The sequence below is a fragment of the Rattus norvegicus genome, chromosome 14 (genome assembly GCF_036323735.1).
Source record: "Rattus norvegicus strain BN/NHsdMcwi chromosome 14, GRCr8, whole genome shotgun sequence".
Lineage (NCBI taxonomy): Eukaryota > Metazoa > Chordata > Mammalia > Rodentia > Muridae > Rattus > Rattus norvegicus.
The window spans coordinates 84,838,495-84,851,685 of record NC_086032.1 but is presented as its reverse complement, the minus strand read 5'-3'; the positions used below and the strand labels follow the sequence as shown (position 1 = coordinate 84,851,685).

At 44.2% G+C, this 13,191-nt stretch overlaps 1 protein-coding gene across 3 annotated transcripts in view; it reads left to right on the top strand.

Moving 5' to 3' along the window:
* Urgcp (upregulator of cell proliferation) overlaps positions 1-13,191 on the top strand; it is a 44,170-nt gene that overhangs the window by 1,100 nt on the left and 29,879 nt on the right. The window lies entirely within an intron of this gene.

The window sequence follows — 13,191 nt, the reverse complement described above, 5'->3', positions numbered from 1 at the left end:
CTGTCACATTCCTGCACCACGTTCCTGCCCAAAACAAAAATAATGAATTGGACACTTAAATGGTTTCCCAGCCATATTCCTATATTCTATTCATCTATTCCCCTAATTCATCCTAAACACATGTCATGAACTGTCCTCTAAAATAGAAACCTTACCAAACTTCACCCTTTTCCAAAACTCTACAAGGAAGCCCTGTGGCCTGTGGGAATACATCCAGGGCTCCCTGTTATCCCTCAGGATCTGCTGTCTGTGAGCTTTGCTTCCTTAACGTTGGTTATGCTGTGGTGGTGTGGTTCATGCCTTTAGTCCCATCACTCCAGAGGCTGAGGCAGGCAGATGTTTCAAGACAGGGCTAGGGTTTCTCTGTAGCTATCCTGGAACTCTGTAGAATAGGCTGGTCTTCATTCAGCTCACAGAGATCCACCCATCCTGTACCTTCTACATTTTTAAAAAGATTTATTTATATATTTTTTATATATAAGTACACTGGAACTGTCTTCAGACACACCAGAAGAGGGCATCAGATCCCATTACAGATGGTTGTGAGCCATCATGTGTTTGCTGGGAATTTTGCTCAGGACTTCTTTTTTTTTTTTTTTTTTTTGTTCTTTTTTTTCGGAGCTGGGGACCGAACCCAGGGCCTTGCGCTTCCTAGGTAAGCACTCTACCACTGAGCTAAATCCCCAGCCCCTGCTCAGGACTTCTGGAAGAGCAGCCAGTGCTCTTAACCGCTGAACCATCCTCCAGCCTCATCATCTATATCTTTATGTCTTGGCTTTTTCCTTTTTTAGATTTAGTTTATATGTATGAATATTTGCCTGTATGCCTATGTATGAATGTATGTATATATCCATCCACAGCAGTTTGAAGAGGCCAGAAGAGGAGTTGGATTTCTTGGGACTGGAGTTTAAAGGTGGTTGTGAGCCACCATGTAGTCCTGGGTCCTTTGCAGGAACACACACGCTCAAGACCACTGGGCTATCTTTCCAGCCTCTCGTGGCCTACTTTTATCTGCAAAACTTCCTTGTTTTTTCTTGAGTAATCTTTGAAAGCTAGTTGGAACATCACTCAGATAGCTTAAGTACAGGATTTCCCTTCTGGAGTCATGTTTTCACAGGCCAGCTGGGTGCATGTTTCCAGCTGGGCGCAGAGGCTCTCATTTGTACTGTAGCTACTTGGATGCTAAGACAGGGATATCCAGAGCTGGGGACCAACCTGGGCAACATGTAGAATCCCATTAAAAAATAAACAAACAAATGTAACTGGGGTTGGTGTCTTGTGACTGTAATCCCAGCTCTTGGGAGGCTGAGACTAAGGACTGCTGTTAGTTCAAGGCCAGCCTGGGTTGCAAAGTGAGTTCTTGTCTCAAAAAACCTAACAGAGCCGGCAGGGTGGTGCACACCTCTAGTCCTAGCACTTAGGAGACAGAAGCGGATCTCTGAGTTTGAGGTCAGCCCGGTCTATATAGTGCTGTATACTGAGATCTTGTTTCAAAAAAAAAAAAAAATCAGGCAAGCAAAAACCAACTACTGCCTCCCTCCCTCCCTCCCAAACACACACACACACACACACACACACACACACACACACACACACACACACAACTTTGATCACCTTGCAGAGAATAAGAGACTTGGAACACTCAGCCCATATCACATCCTACTCCTCAGGAGATCTATGTCGATGAGGGAGCAGAAAGATTGTTAAAGCCTGTCAGAGTCAGAAGTGATGGATAACTTCAAGGCAAGCGTTTTTTTTTTTTTTTTTTTTTTTTTTTTCAGACACATAGAGCAGGTGTATGTATGAACTCACAGACTGACAGCATGCACAAGACTTGCTCAAGTCAGACAATCCCAGCACTGAGAAGGGGAAGTGGACACAAAGGCCCACCCACCATAGTCAAGAAACTACAAGTGAAGGCTGCTGGCAGAGGGAAAATCAGTTTCCTTCAATGGAGTAACACTGGGTATATCAACCACATTCCAGGAGTAGTCATTCAAAACAAGTTGGACTTCATGTATTTGTGGTTTTAGAGAAAAAGACCATGAAGTTGGATATATAGGGTAGGTGGGATGTGGGGGAGGGTAAAGAATATGATCAAAATACAGTGTATAAAATCCTCAAAGGATAAATTAAAAACATGATTAAAAAATCAGCTCATTCTTTGTAAGCTAAGTATTTGGGAGGCAGAAGTCAGAGGATAAGTGAATTTAAGGGCAGTTAGTGCTACCTAGCGAACAAAACAAAACCCTAGAGTAAAAATAAATGTTAGTTCATGGACTACCAGTCCCATACTATTTAACCCCCTGCACACATCTTGGAAAAAGTGACTCCAAGTTTTTTGTAATTGATTATGTATTTATATCAGAATATAAGTCTCAGTGAGTTGGCTTCATTAATGATTGATTTTCTCTTTTTATGATTATTTTCATTTTATGTGCATTGGTATTTTGACTGCATGTATGTCTGCGTGAGAGTGTCAGATGCCCTGAGACTACAGTAATAGACACTGGTGAGTTACTTGGTGGTTGCTTGGATTTGAACCTTGGTCCTCTGGAAGAGCAGCCAGTGCTTTTAACCACTGAGCCATTTCTTGAGACCTTAATGACTGATTTTCAAGGTCTTCCCCAGGAATTTTTTTCTTCATTTTTGCCTTTTGGTTCTTCAATACAGGATTTCTTTGTGTAGTCTTGGCTGACCTGTAACTTGCTCCATTGACCAGGCTGGCCTTGAACTCATAGAGATCTGCCTACCTTTGTCTCCCAAATGCTGAGAATAAAAGGGTATGCCACTACTGCCTAGCCCAAGAATTTGATTATTTTCATAATCCAAGAAAAAAAAAAACCTTAACCCAGACCTCCATAAAGTAAAAAATGAAAACTTCAATTTCTACCTTCTCTTGGTGACTTAGCCCATAGCTTTCTAAATGTTTTATTGTGCTTATATATAACATTTAATATTTTGTACTGCAAAATAATATTAGATATATGTATGAATTGCAGAAATAATACAGAAGGCTAGGCATGGACTGGAGAGATGGCTCAGTGGTTAAGAGCACTTGTTTTTGCAAAGGACCAGGTTCCACTCCCAGCACTCCCACATGGCTCACAAACCATATGAACTCCAGTTCCAGGGGATGTCTTTCTGGCCTCTGGATACCGTGTATACACATGGTACCCATACATACATGCAGGCAAAACACACATAAAATAGTCTAAAAAAGTATTAAGTCAAAAAAGCCAGGCCTAATGGCTTACACCAGTAATTCTAGCACTTAAGAGACAAACAGATCTGAAACTCATCATCATTCTTGACTACATAGCAAATTCAAGGCCAGCCTGGGCTACATGAGACCCTATTCAAACAAACAAAACCCAACAACAACAACAAAATATCTGGAGGAAGGGGAGTGTTACTACATTATTAGATTAAATACACCTATAAAGAAATCATAGAGAATATAAAGAGAAAAGTATGAACCATTCAAAAGGAAAATGAAAGGACACAGGTGTATTCCTGAAACAACAACAACAACAACAAATTACGGCATCTCTACATGACGAAAACTCTAGCAAAAAACCTGCACAGCTGTGGCCTCAGCACTGAGAAGAGAAATGCAGGCAGGAGAAACAAATTGAAGGTCATTCTTTGATGCATACTAAGTTAGTCTGGACTAGGTGAGACCATGTCTCAGACAATGATAACAAGTTCAAAGTAACACTTTTGGTGGCTGGAAAGATGGCTTAGTAGTAAAGGGCACTTGTTACTCTTATAGAGGACCCTGGTTTGCTTCTTAACACCTATAAAGGCTCACAACCATACTTGTCTCCAGTTCAGGAATCCTAATACTTTCTCCTGCCTTTCACAGGCACTAGTCGTGTGCACGCGCGCGCGCACGCGCGCACACACACACACACATATACTCAGGCAAGCATGCTCACACATTAGACTTTTTAAATATTTTATTTATTTATTATATATGAGTACACTGTAGCTGCCGTCAGACACACCAGAAGAGGGCATCAGATCTCATTACAGATGGTTGTGAGCCACCATGTGGTTGCTGGGATTTGAACTCAGGACCTCTGGAAGAGCAGTCGGTGCTCTTAACCACTGAGCCATCTCTCCAGCCCTAGACTTTTTAAAAGATAGATTAAAAACAATTTTTATGGGGTTGGGGATTTAGCTCGGTGGTAGAGCGCTTGCCTAAGAAGCTCAAGGCCCTGGGTTCGATCCCCAGCTCTGAAAAAAAGAACCAAAAAAAAAAAAAAACAAAACAATTTTTATGTGTATGTTGTGTTTGTACACAAATATGGCAGCCAGAAGAGGGTGTTGGATCTTTTAGAACTGGAGTCACAGATGGTTGTGAGCCACCATGTGGTTGTGGAAAATCTAACCCAGGTCCTCTGGAAGAGCAGCCAGTGCTCTTAACCATTGAGCTATCTCTTCAGACTCCTGTAAAAGATACATCTTTAAAAATTACATTTGGGGATTTAGCTCAGTGGTAGAGTGCTTGCCTAGGAAGCGCAAGGCCCTGGGTTCGGTCCCCAGCTCCGAAAAAAAGAACCAAAAAAAAAAATTACATTTATTTATTTGTGGGTAGATGTATGGATAGGTAGGTGGGTTGTCTCTCTCCTTCCACCATGTGGGTCACAGGGATTGAATTTGGTTGGTGGCAATTCCTTTCCTTATTGGCCATTTCATTTGCCTTCCTTCTCAAAGATCAATTCTTAAAGTTGTTCAGAGTTGAAAGATAATGTGGAAAATTTAAGAAAAGTATATGTACATAAGTTAAGGCAGCCTGGTGCTGGTGGTGCACACCTTTGGTCCCATCACTGGGGAGGCAAGTGAATCTTTGTGAGTTCAAGACCAGACTGGTCTACAGAGCTAGTTCCAGGACAGGCAAGTCTGCACAGAGAAACTCTGTCTGGGTTAAAAACAAAACAAAAAGCCAGGCTGGTCCATGTTTGTCTTGGTCAGCTTTAGCTATCAGCTGACTTGACACCTACTAGCATCACTTGAGGAGAATGCCAATTGAGGAATTATCTAGATTAGTGTGGCCTAAGGATATTGTCTTGATTGCTAATTGATCTGGGAGGGCTCTGCTCATTCTCTAGTAAGGTGACTTTCGAGTATCTGAAAGCTCATGAGCCTGCATGCCAGCCAATAAGCAACAGCCCCTGTGATCCCTTCTCTGCTTCTTTGAGAAGGGAGTTCATGGTTGGATGTGATGCTGCATGGAATAGAAAGCAGGCCTGCTTCAAGTTGTGTCTTGACTTCCTTCAGTGATGGATTTTAAGTCAGTAAACCTTTTCCGGTTGCTTCTGGTCAGAGTAGTTTGCCACAAAAATCAATACAACAATGCTTAGAATCCTAGAAAGTGGAGGTAGAGGGATCTTAAATTTGAGTTCAGCCTACACTCTCACGTGACTCAGTTTTTGTATTTGAATGTAGTTCACAGTCCTGAAGACGCGTAAGGTTGGACAGCTGTAACTGCTCAGTTTCCGACTCACAGTGTTCTGTGGTGCAAAGCTGGGGAGGCATACAGTAGTGCAACAAGATAACATTTCCTCAAGAAAAGCATTCTAAAGGCTGGAGAGACGGCTTGGTAATGAAGTGACTATTGCTCTTTAACTCAGTTCCAGGGCATTCAATGCCTCTGATCTCTGTGACTTACCTTCACTCACTTGCTCAGACACACATACACATAATAAAAAGATAAAAAATCTTAAGACCTGTTTTGGAGCTGTGGCAAGCAGGTTTTGTCACCGTTGCAAGTATCTGAAATAAAGATCTCAGCAAAGTCTGTCCGGTGTGCTGATACATATCCTTACCTCAGTCCTGGGAGGGGGAGCCAGGTGCATCTCTAGGGCTGAAGGAAGCCTGGGCTGTGTAACCTCATCCCCCAAAACAAACAGACAAACAACCGCAGTCGGTTCACACACGGTAGACCATCCGCTGGTGTAGGACCTGTGGTAAGTCAGTATATAATACAAGCCATGTGGGGAAGACATAGCTGTTCATCTTACTGCAGCCAGAAAGTGGAAGGAAAAAGAGAGAGAGACTGCTTGTCCCATGATCTCCTTCAAGGGCACACACCCTCACTCCAAGTCTCCTGTATGGGCCAGCAAATTGGCATAGCAGGTAAAGGCACTTGCTTGCTGCACAAGTCTGGTGACTTGAGTTAGGCTTCCAGAGGCCACCTGAAGGAAGGAGAGAACTGACTCTACAAGATGTTTTCTGATCTTCACATGTACACCCACACATGTGTGCATGTATATGCCCAGTATACACAGCACACACACCAAAACCCTGCAAATCTTTTCTCCCACTCTTGTGCTTTCTTAGCGAAGGTCTTACACAGCAGTGCTTGCCCTGCACTCACTGTTGAGATCAGGCTATCCTCTACTCCAAGTCACCCCATGGTATATAAAACAGTGGTTGCCAGTCTGTGGGTTGCCCTGAGAGAACTTTTGTAAGCAGCTTTGAAGGATCTTGCTCTGGATGTACAAGTAAACACCACTATCTGTCAACAATAGGGGTAGGTACCACCCATGCAGCACAAGCTGATTAATGACTGACTCCTGGCAGAAGAGAGGGTGCCATCCTGTAAATTTATTGGGGTGAGTTGAGACCCCAAACAGATTAGATACCAAACAAATTAGGCTTAAAAACTCTTCTGACATAAGCCAGCCCAGGGAAAAGGTCCTCAACCAGGACCCCAAAAAGTGGTAGACATCTAGCCTTTCAATGGTGATGGCCCACCTCCTCTACTACCTGATGCTTGGGTGTGTATCAAGGTCCACAGACAGACAGAACTCTGGACTGTTCTTGGGGCCTCTGTGAGTCTTGGTCCACTCTTGACATGAACTACCTGACTGCTGCTAGCCGTACTGGCTTGCTTCGTCTATACCTGAACTGCCCTTAGACCTGGTTCTGCCTGTGGCCTGGTGCGGGAACTCTGCAGCTTTCCTTTCAACGCTATCAACAACAGCTTCTTTCCCACTGTTCTTAGTCACTGTTGCTGTGAAGAGACACCATAACCAAGGTAACTTGTAGAAAGCATTTAATTGGGGCTTGCCTACAGTTTCAGAAGTTTAATCCATTGTCATGGTGGGGAGCACAGTGGTATATAGTTCATGCATGGTTCTGGAAAAGTAACTTAGTTCTACATCCAGATTTGCAGGCAGCAGGAAGAGAGCCCCTGGCTGGGCCTGGCTTAGGCTCTTGAAACCTCAAAGCCCACTCCCAGTGGCACACTTCCTCTAATCAAGTCATCCCTCCTAATCCTTAGGTATCACCACTCTGATGACTAAGCATTCTACTACATGAGTCTAGAGCCATTCTTAGTCAGACCATCACACCAGTGCTTCACTGTGCTGTCAGGACAGATTCCACTTGTACATCTCTCAGCTCACTTTAACTGTTACAGCCTCCCTAACTTGTATTTTTTTCTATAAACTGAATATATGCATATATGTTATGTATGTGTGTGTGTGTGTGTGCATGTGTGCGTGTGTGTGTGTGTGTGTGTGTGTGTGTGTGTGTGTGTGTGTGTGAGAGAGAGAGAGAGAGAGAGAGAGAGAGAGAGAGAGAGAGAGACTTGGGAGGCAGAAGTGGGTAGATATCTGTGAGTTTGGGGCATGAACAACCAGGAGGACTACGTAGACCACATTAAAGAGAGAGAGAGATTAGAATAAAGGGGCTAAGGTATTACTGGTCTTTGCTACTTTGTGGGTTCTTCTTTTCCTACCCTGTATCCCCTTTGTTTCATCCTCTATCACTAGATGTAGAAACAAGGATACAAGGGAAAGAGAGAGGAGTTAGGAAAAATCCCTGAATCTCATTTCTTTCCTTTTGTTTCTTTTTTGACTGTGGTTACTAACAACCACAACCAACCTCATCCACCCACCCAAAATAGGGGCTCTAGCATTTATATATCCTCTGAAAAGTTCCCAGAATTCCTAGCATCACAAAATCATAGAAAGTATCTGCAGCTTGTGAAACCGTGCCTCTGCTAGAGCATGAGGCAAGCCATAGTTGGTTACTGGGGACGGCTCAAGGCAGCCCCACATCCCCACACCTGGATTAAAATGGAAGCACATTCTTACAATGTTTTTATGTTTTCAAAGAAACCAAGTTCCAAAGTTGTCACCACACAGAGACGGCTCAGCCGTTAAGTGTCTGATTAGCAAGTGCGAGGACAGGAATTCTGATCACCAAGGTAAATACTAAGTGGGTATTGCAACTTCAGTTTTGGCCTCAGAAGGCGAAGACAGGTTATCCACCAAGCAAACTGATCAAGGAGACTTGGCCCAAGCTCTGGGTTTGATTGAAGGACTCTGCCTCCTTGAATAAAAATAATTGCTGGTGATTATTGATCTGAGTTCTGCTCCACTACAAGGCATGGCTTCCTGGAGGTGAAAAGTTTGGCTGCATTTACCCCACGCTGCCACCTGCAGGTGCAGGGATTCAGGGAAGGGCAGAGACACCACTGGGGGAGGGGTGCAGTCTGAGATGTGGGGATGTCAGAGCTGGTAGTCCCTGACTTCTGGGCCCCCAGTCGCCGCTGGAGAACCACATAGAGAAGTCAGGAACGAAGTGTCATGGGTTCCCAAGTCTGCGATGATGCCATGGTGATCTCAGACTCTAGGATACCAGGCGCTTCTGGGAGTCACAGAAGAGCTGAAAATGGAGCTGGGGGCCTGCAGGCGGCTGTGAGGATGGAGGGAAGCTCTGGCTTAGCTCGGAGGTGACTGTCCTTAGCTTGGTGGTGGTTGGAGGGGCCTTCTACGGGAGACTTAGGCAGCGGCTCTGCAGTCAAAGACCCCTCTGCTGCCCACTGCGATTCTTGATGAAACAGACAGCCGATGGTTCTAAACTGTTTACTGACTGTCACCATGGAAAATGGGTGGCATGTACCGACTTCTTAGGGCGGACCTTAAATACCCACTCCAGGGAGGGATGTCTGGGAAGCGAAGCTTATTGGCTGGCCTCAAACTGTCAGAGATCTACCTATACCTCCTTCCAAGTGCTGGCGGTTTCAGGATTTCTGTAACTAAATTCTGAGGGAATGGGTCCATAGGTTATTTTCTTTATATAGCTTTATTTATTTCATTCTCATTTTTTGAAGAGTTTGAGCAGGATTGAAGTTAAAATATCTAAAAAAAATTGGAAGAACTCACCAGTAAAGACATTTGGTCTTAGACTTTGGGAGTTTCTAATAAGTGATTCAGTAGTTTTACTTCTTATAGGGTCATTTGGATTTCCAGGGACTTTTCTTCATTTAGTTATATGTGTGTGTGTCTGTGGTCATGTCCACGGAAGGTCAGAAGCCAGCTCGTGGGGGTTGGTTCTTCCCTTCCACCAAATGTAAAATTGTCTTTTACCTGCCAGATGTAATTGTTGTCTTGGAGGCTCAGTGCTGAATAAACTCACCCTTTCTAGCTCTTTCCGATCTCTTCATGGCTGGTTCAACTCAGCTGCTCTGGAACTAGCTTCACTCTGCTTGTTACTAAACTGCTCGGCTCGGCTTCAAACTCAGTCTGGCAATCTGTTCTAATCTTCTGGCTCCTTCTACTTTTTTTTTTTTTTTTTCCTTTTTTTTTTCGGAGCTGGGGACCGAACCCAGGGCCTTGCGCTTCCTAGGCAAGTGCTCTACCACTGAGCTAAATCCCCAACCCCCTCCTTCTACTTTTCTGACTTGATTTGTCTTTTGCTGCAACCCTTCTCTGTAAGACTGTTGTGGTAAAACTGCCCCATCTTCTCTTTCTACGATGTGCTCTCTCTTTCCTGTGCTGTTCTCCTGAGAGATTGCATACCCTAACTCTACTCATTCTGTCAGATCTTTCTCTGATTCATCACTTTGTCTGCCCCTCAATTAGATATCACTTTCAAACATGGCTGCTTCCTTCTACAAACTGACTTCATTGTTTGGGATTGAAGTTATGTGGCATATCTGCATTCCAACCAGACCATACCTCTGGATGTGATCCGTTGCCAGAGCAGCCATGTTGCTGGGTTAAAATTCCTCTACACACCATGTGGGTTCTGGTGATCAACTTAGGTCCTCAGTCATGGGATTGTGCTCCATTTCTGATTTTACCTTTACCCATTGAGCCATCTTGCAGGCCCAGATTTACTTACTTACTTTTCTTCCTTCCTTCCTTCCTTCCTTCCTTCCTCCCTCCCTCCCTCCCTCCCTCCCTTCCTTCCTTCCTTCCTTCCTTCCTTTAAAACTTGATTTGTTACAGTTTGAAAGTGAAATGTCCCCAATGGCTTACGTGTTCGCATACTACTGACACAGTTTGGGGAGTTGGGGAGCCTTTAGGAAATGGGGCCTAGCTTAGCTGAAGCAAGTGGGTTATGACTTCCCAAGGGACCTTACGAGTTAGCTTAGCTTAGCTTCTGGCCAAGTCTCTATTCCCTGGTAGTCAGTACAATATAAACAGCTCTTTTATGATCCCGCCACCACACTTTGCATGCCATGATAGCCTTTGTCTCAAATGAACAGAGATAAATGTGTCCTTTCTTAAATTGTTATTATGTATTTTGTTACAGTGATAAGAAGATGATTAATAACTTCAAAAATAATCTATTTCTAGAAATTTGCTCATTTCATCTGGATTATCTAATTCGTTGGTGGACAACTGTTCTTTTGATTCTGTAAGATTAATAGCAATGTCTCCATTAATGTTTCTGATTTTAGTTGTGTATGCCTTTTCCCCCTTTGTTAATTTGGCAAATGTGTGCCAACTTTTGGTTTTCAAGAAACAAAACTTGCTTTTTAATTATGTTTGTGTGGGTATGTGCATATGATTTTGGGTGCCCACTGAGGCCAGCAACCTTGGATCTTAAAAGCGCAGGGGTTGTGTCAGGCTGCAGTTAGCTGACTGACATGGGTGCTGGGAACTGAACCCAGGTCCTCGGGAAGAACAGTATATGCTCTTAACTGGGCTATCGCCAACCCCAAGAAACAACTTTGGGGCCTGGTGATGGAGTTTAGTTGGCAGGATTGGCCTAGCACACATAAAGCCCTAGCTAGCTTCAGCTCCTAGCAACACATAAACCTGTTGAGGTGACTCATGCCTGTAACCCCTGTACTGGGGTGGAGGCAGGAAGATCAAAGCCATCCTTGACTTAGAGCAAGTAGGGAGGGAGGGCCAGATAATACATTTTGGGTCTAAAGAGTCAGATCTGTCGTTAAGCGCACTGTTACTTTTGCAGAGGATGTCATGTCCAGCTCCCACATGACAGCTTATAACTCCAGTGCCAGGGGATCCAATGTCCTGTTGATTTCTGCAAGTATTAGGCATGTATGTAGTGCACAGACATACACAGGTAAAGCACTCCTAATATAAAACAATAAACAAATCTTTTAAAAGTTTTAGTGAATAAAATAAATAAAAACTTTCATTGAGTTGTTCAGTGGCAGACCATTTGCTTAGCGTATGCAAGGTCTTGGGTTCAATCCTAGCACTACAAATTAAATAAATAAACTTTGTTGGTTTTTAAAATATTGAATAGAGGGTTGGGGATTTAGCTCAGTGGTAGAGCACTTGCCTAAAATATTGAATAATTCAAGTTTACAGAAATTTCTTACCATACCTATTCTTTTTTTTCGGAGCTGAGGACCGAACCCAGGGCCTTGTGCTTGCTAGGCAAGCGCTCTACCACTGAGCTAAATCCCCAACCCCCCTTTTATTTTTTAAAAACGTTTTACTTATTTGGGGGTGGGCATAGGAATCATTTGTGTAGGGTCCATTCGTAAAGGTCAGAGGATAGCTCGTTACAGTATTCCTCTTACAGCATTACATGGGTCCTAGGGGTTGAACTCAGGTTGGCAGGCGTGCTCTCAGGTGCCTTTACTCACTGAACCATCTCACCAGCTCTTTTTTCTTTATTTACTTATTCACTTTACACTCCACTATCAGATCTCCTCCCAGTGCCCTCCTTTCGCAGGTCTTCCTTCCCTTTTCTTCTGAGAAGGGGGTACCCTCCCTGGGTGTTACCCCCATCCTGGCACATCAAGCCACTGCAGGACTAGGTGCATCCTCCCTCACTGAGGCCAGACAGAGCAGCCCAGCTAGGGGAGCAGGGTCCACCGGCAGACAACAGAGTCAGGTATAAGCCCTGCTCTAAGGATCCAGGTTAACTAACTGTTGCTGGTCTTCCTGTGGAGTCCCTATTCTTTTGGAGTCCCTCAATCCTTCCTCCAGTTCTTTTTTTTTTTTTTTTCTTTTTTTTTTCTTCTATTCTTTTGTTTTTGGAGCTGGGGACTGAACCCAGGGCCTTGCGCTTGCTAGGCAAGCGCTCTACCACTGAGCCAAATCCCCAGCCCCCTCCAGTTCTTCTGTAAGACTCCCCAGCTCCATCCAACGTTTGGCTGTGGGTCACTGCCTCTGTTTCGGCCACTGGTGAGTAGAGCCTCAGAGGACAGTCGTGCTGGCTCCTGTCTGTGAGCACAGCAGAGCATCACTCATCGCCTTGGCCATCCCCTCTGTCTCTGCTCCATCCTTGTGCTTGCACTTCTTCCAGGCAGGGACACATTTTGGATCAAAGGTTTTGTTAGTGGGTTGCTATCCTTATGCCCCTGGAGTCCTGCCTGGCTACAGGAAGTGGCCACTTCAGGATCCACATTCCCCACTGTTAGGAGTCTCAGCTAGTTTAGCAGTCCTGGCTGTCCTGGAACTCGTTTTGTAGACCAGGTTGTTTGGAACTCAAAAAGATCTGCCTGCCTGTCCTGCACCCCCAAGTGCTTGGGATTAAAGGCATCACCATCATGCCCAGGTGCCAGCAAGATCTGACCTTTAAAAAAAGAAAGAGAAACAAAGAAAATAATAATATAGTTGAAAAACTAGAATATCCTAGACTAGATTCCTAACTTTGAACAGGACTCTGTGACCTTCCTCTAAGGGGGTAATTAGCATTAAATAAGATCATAAGAATAAAGCCCTAATCTGATAGGATTGTGTGATTATAAGAAAAGAAGATGGACTGGAAAGATGGATCAGAGGTTAAAAGCCCTTGCTGCTTGTGACTGTTTGAATGAAAGTGGTCCCCATAGGCTCATATGCTTCAATGCTTGGTCCCAAGTCGGTAGAACTGGTTGAGAAGGGGTAGGAGGTGTGGCCATGTTGGAGGAAGTATGTCACTGAGGATGGGCTTTGCGGTTTCAACAGACCATACCAT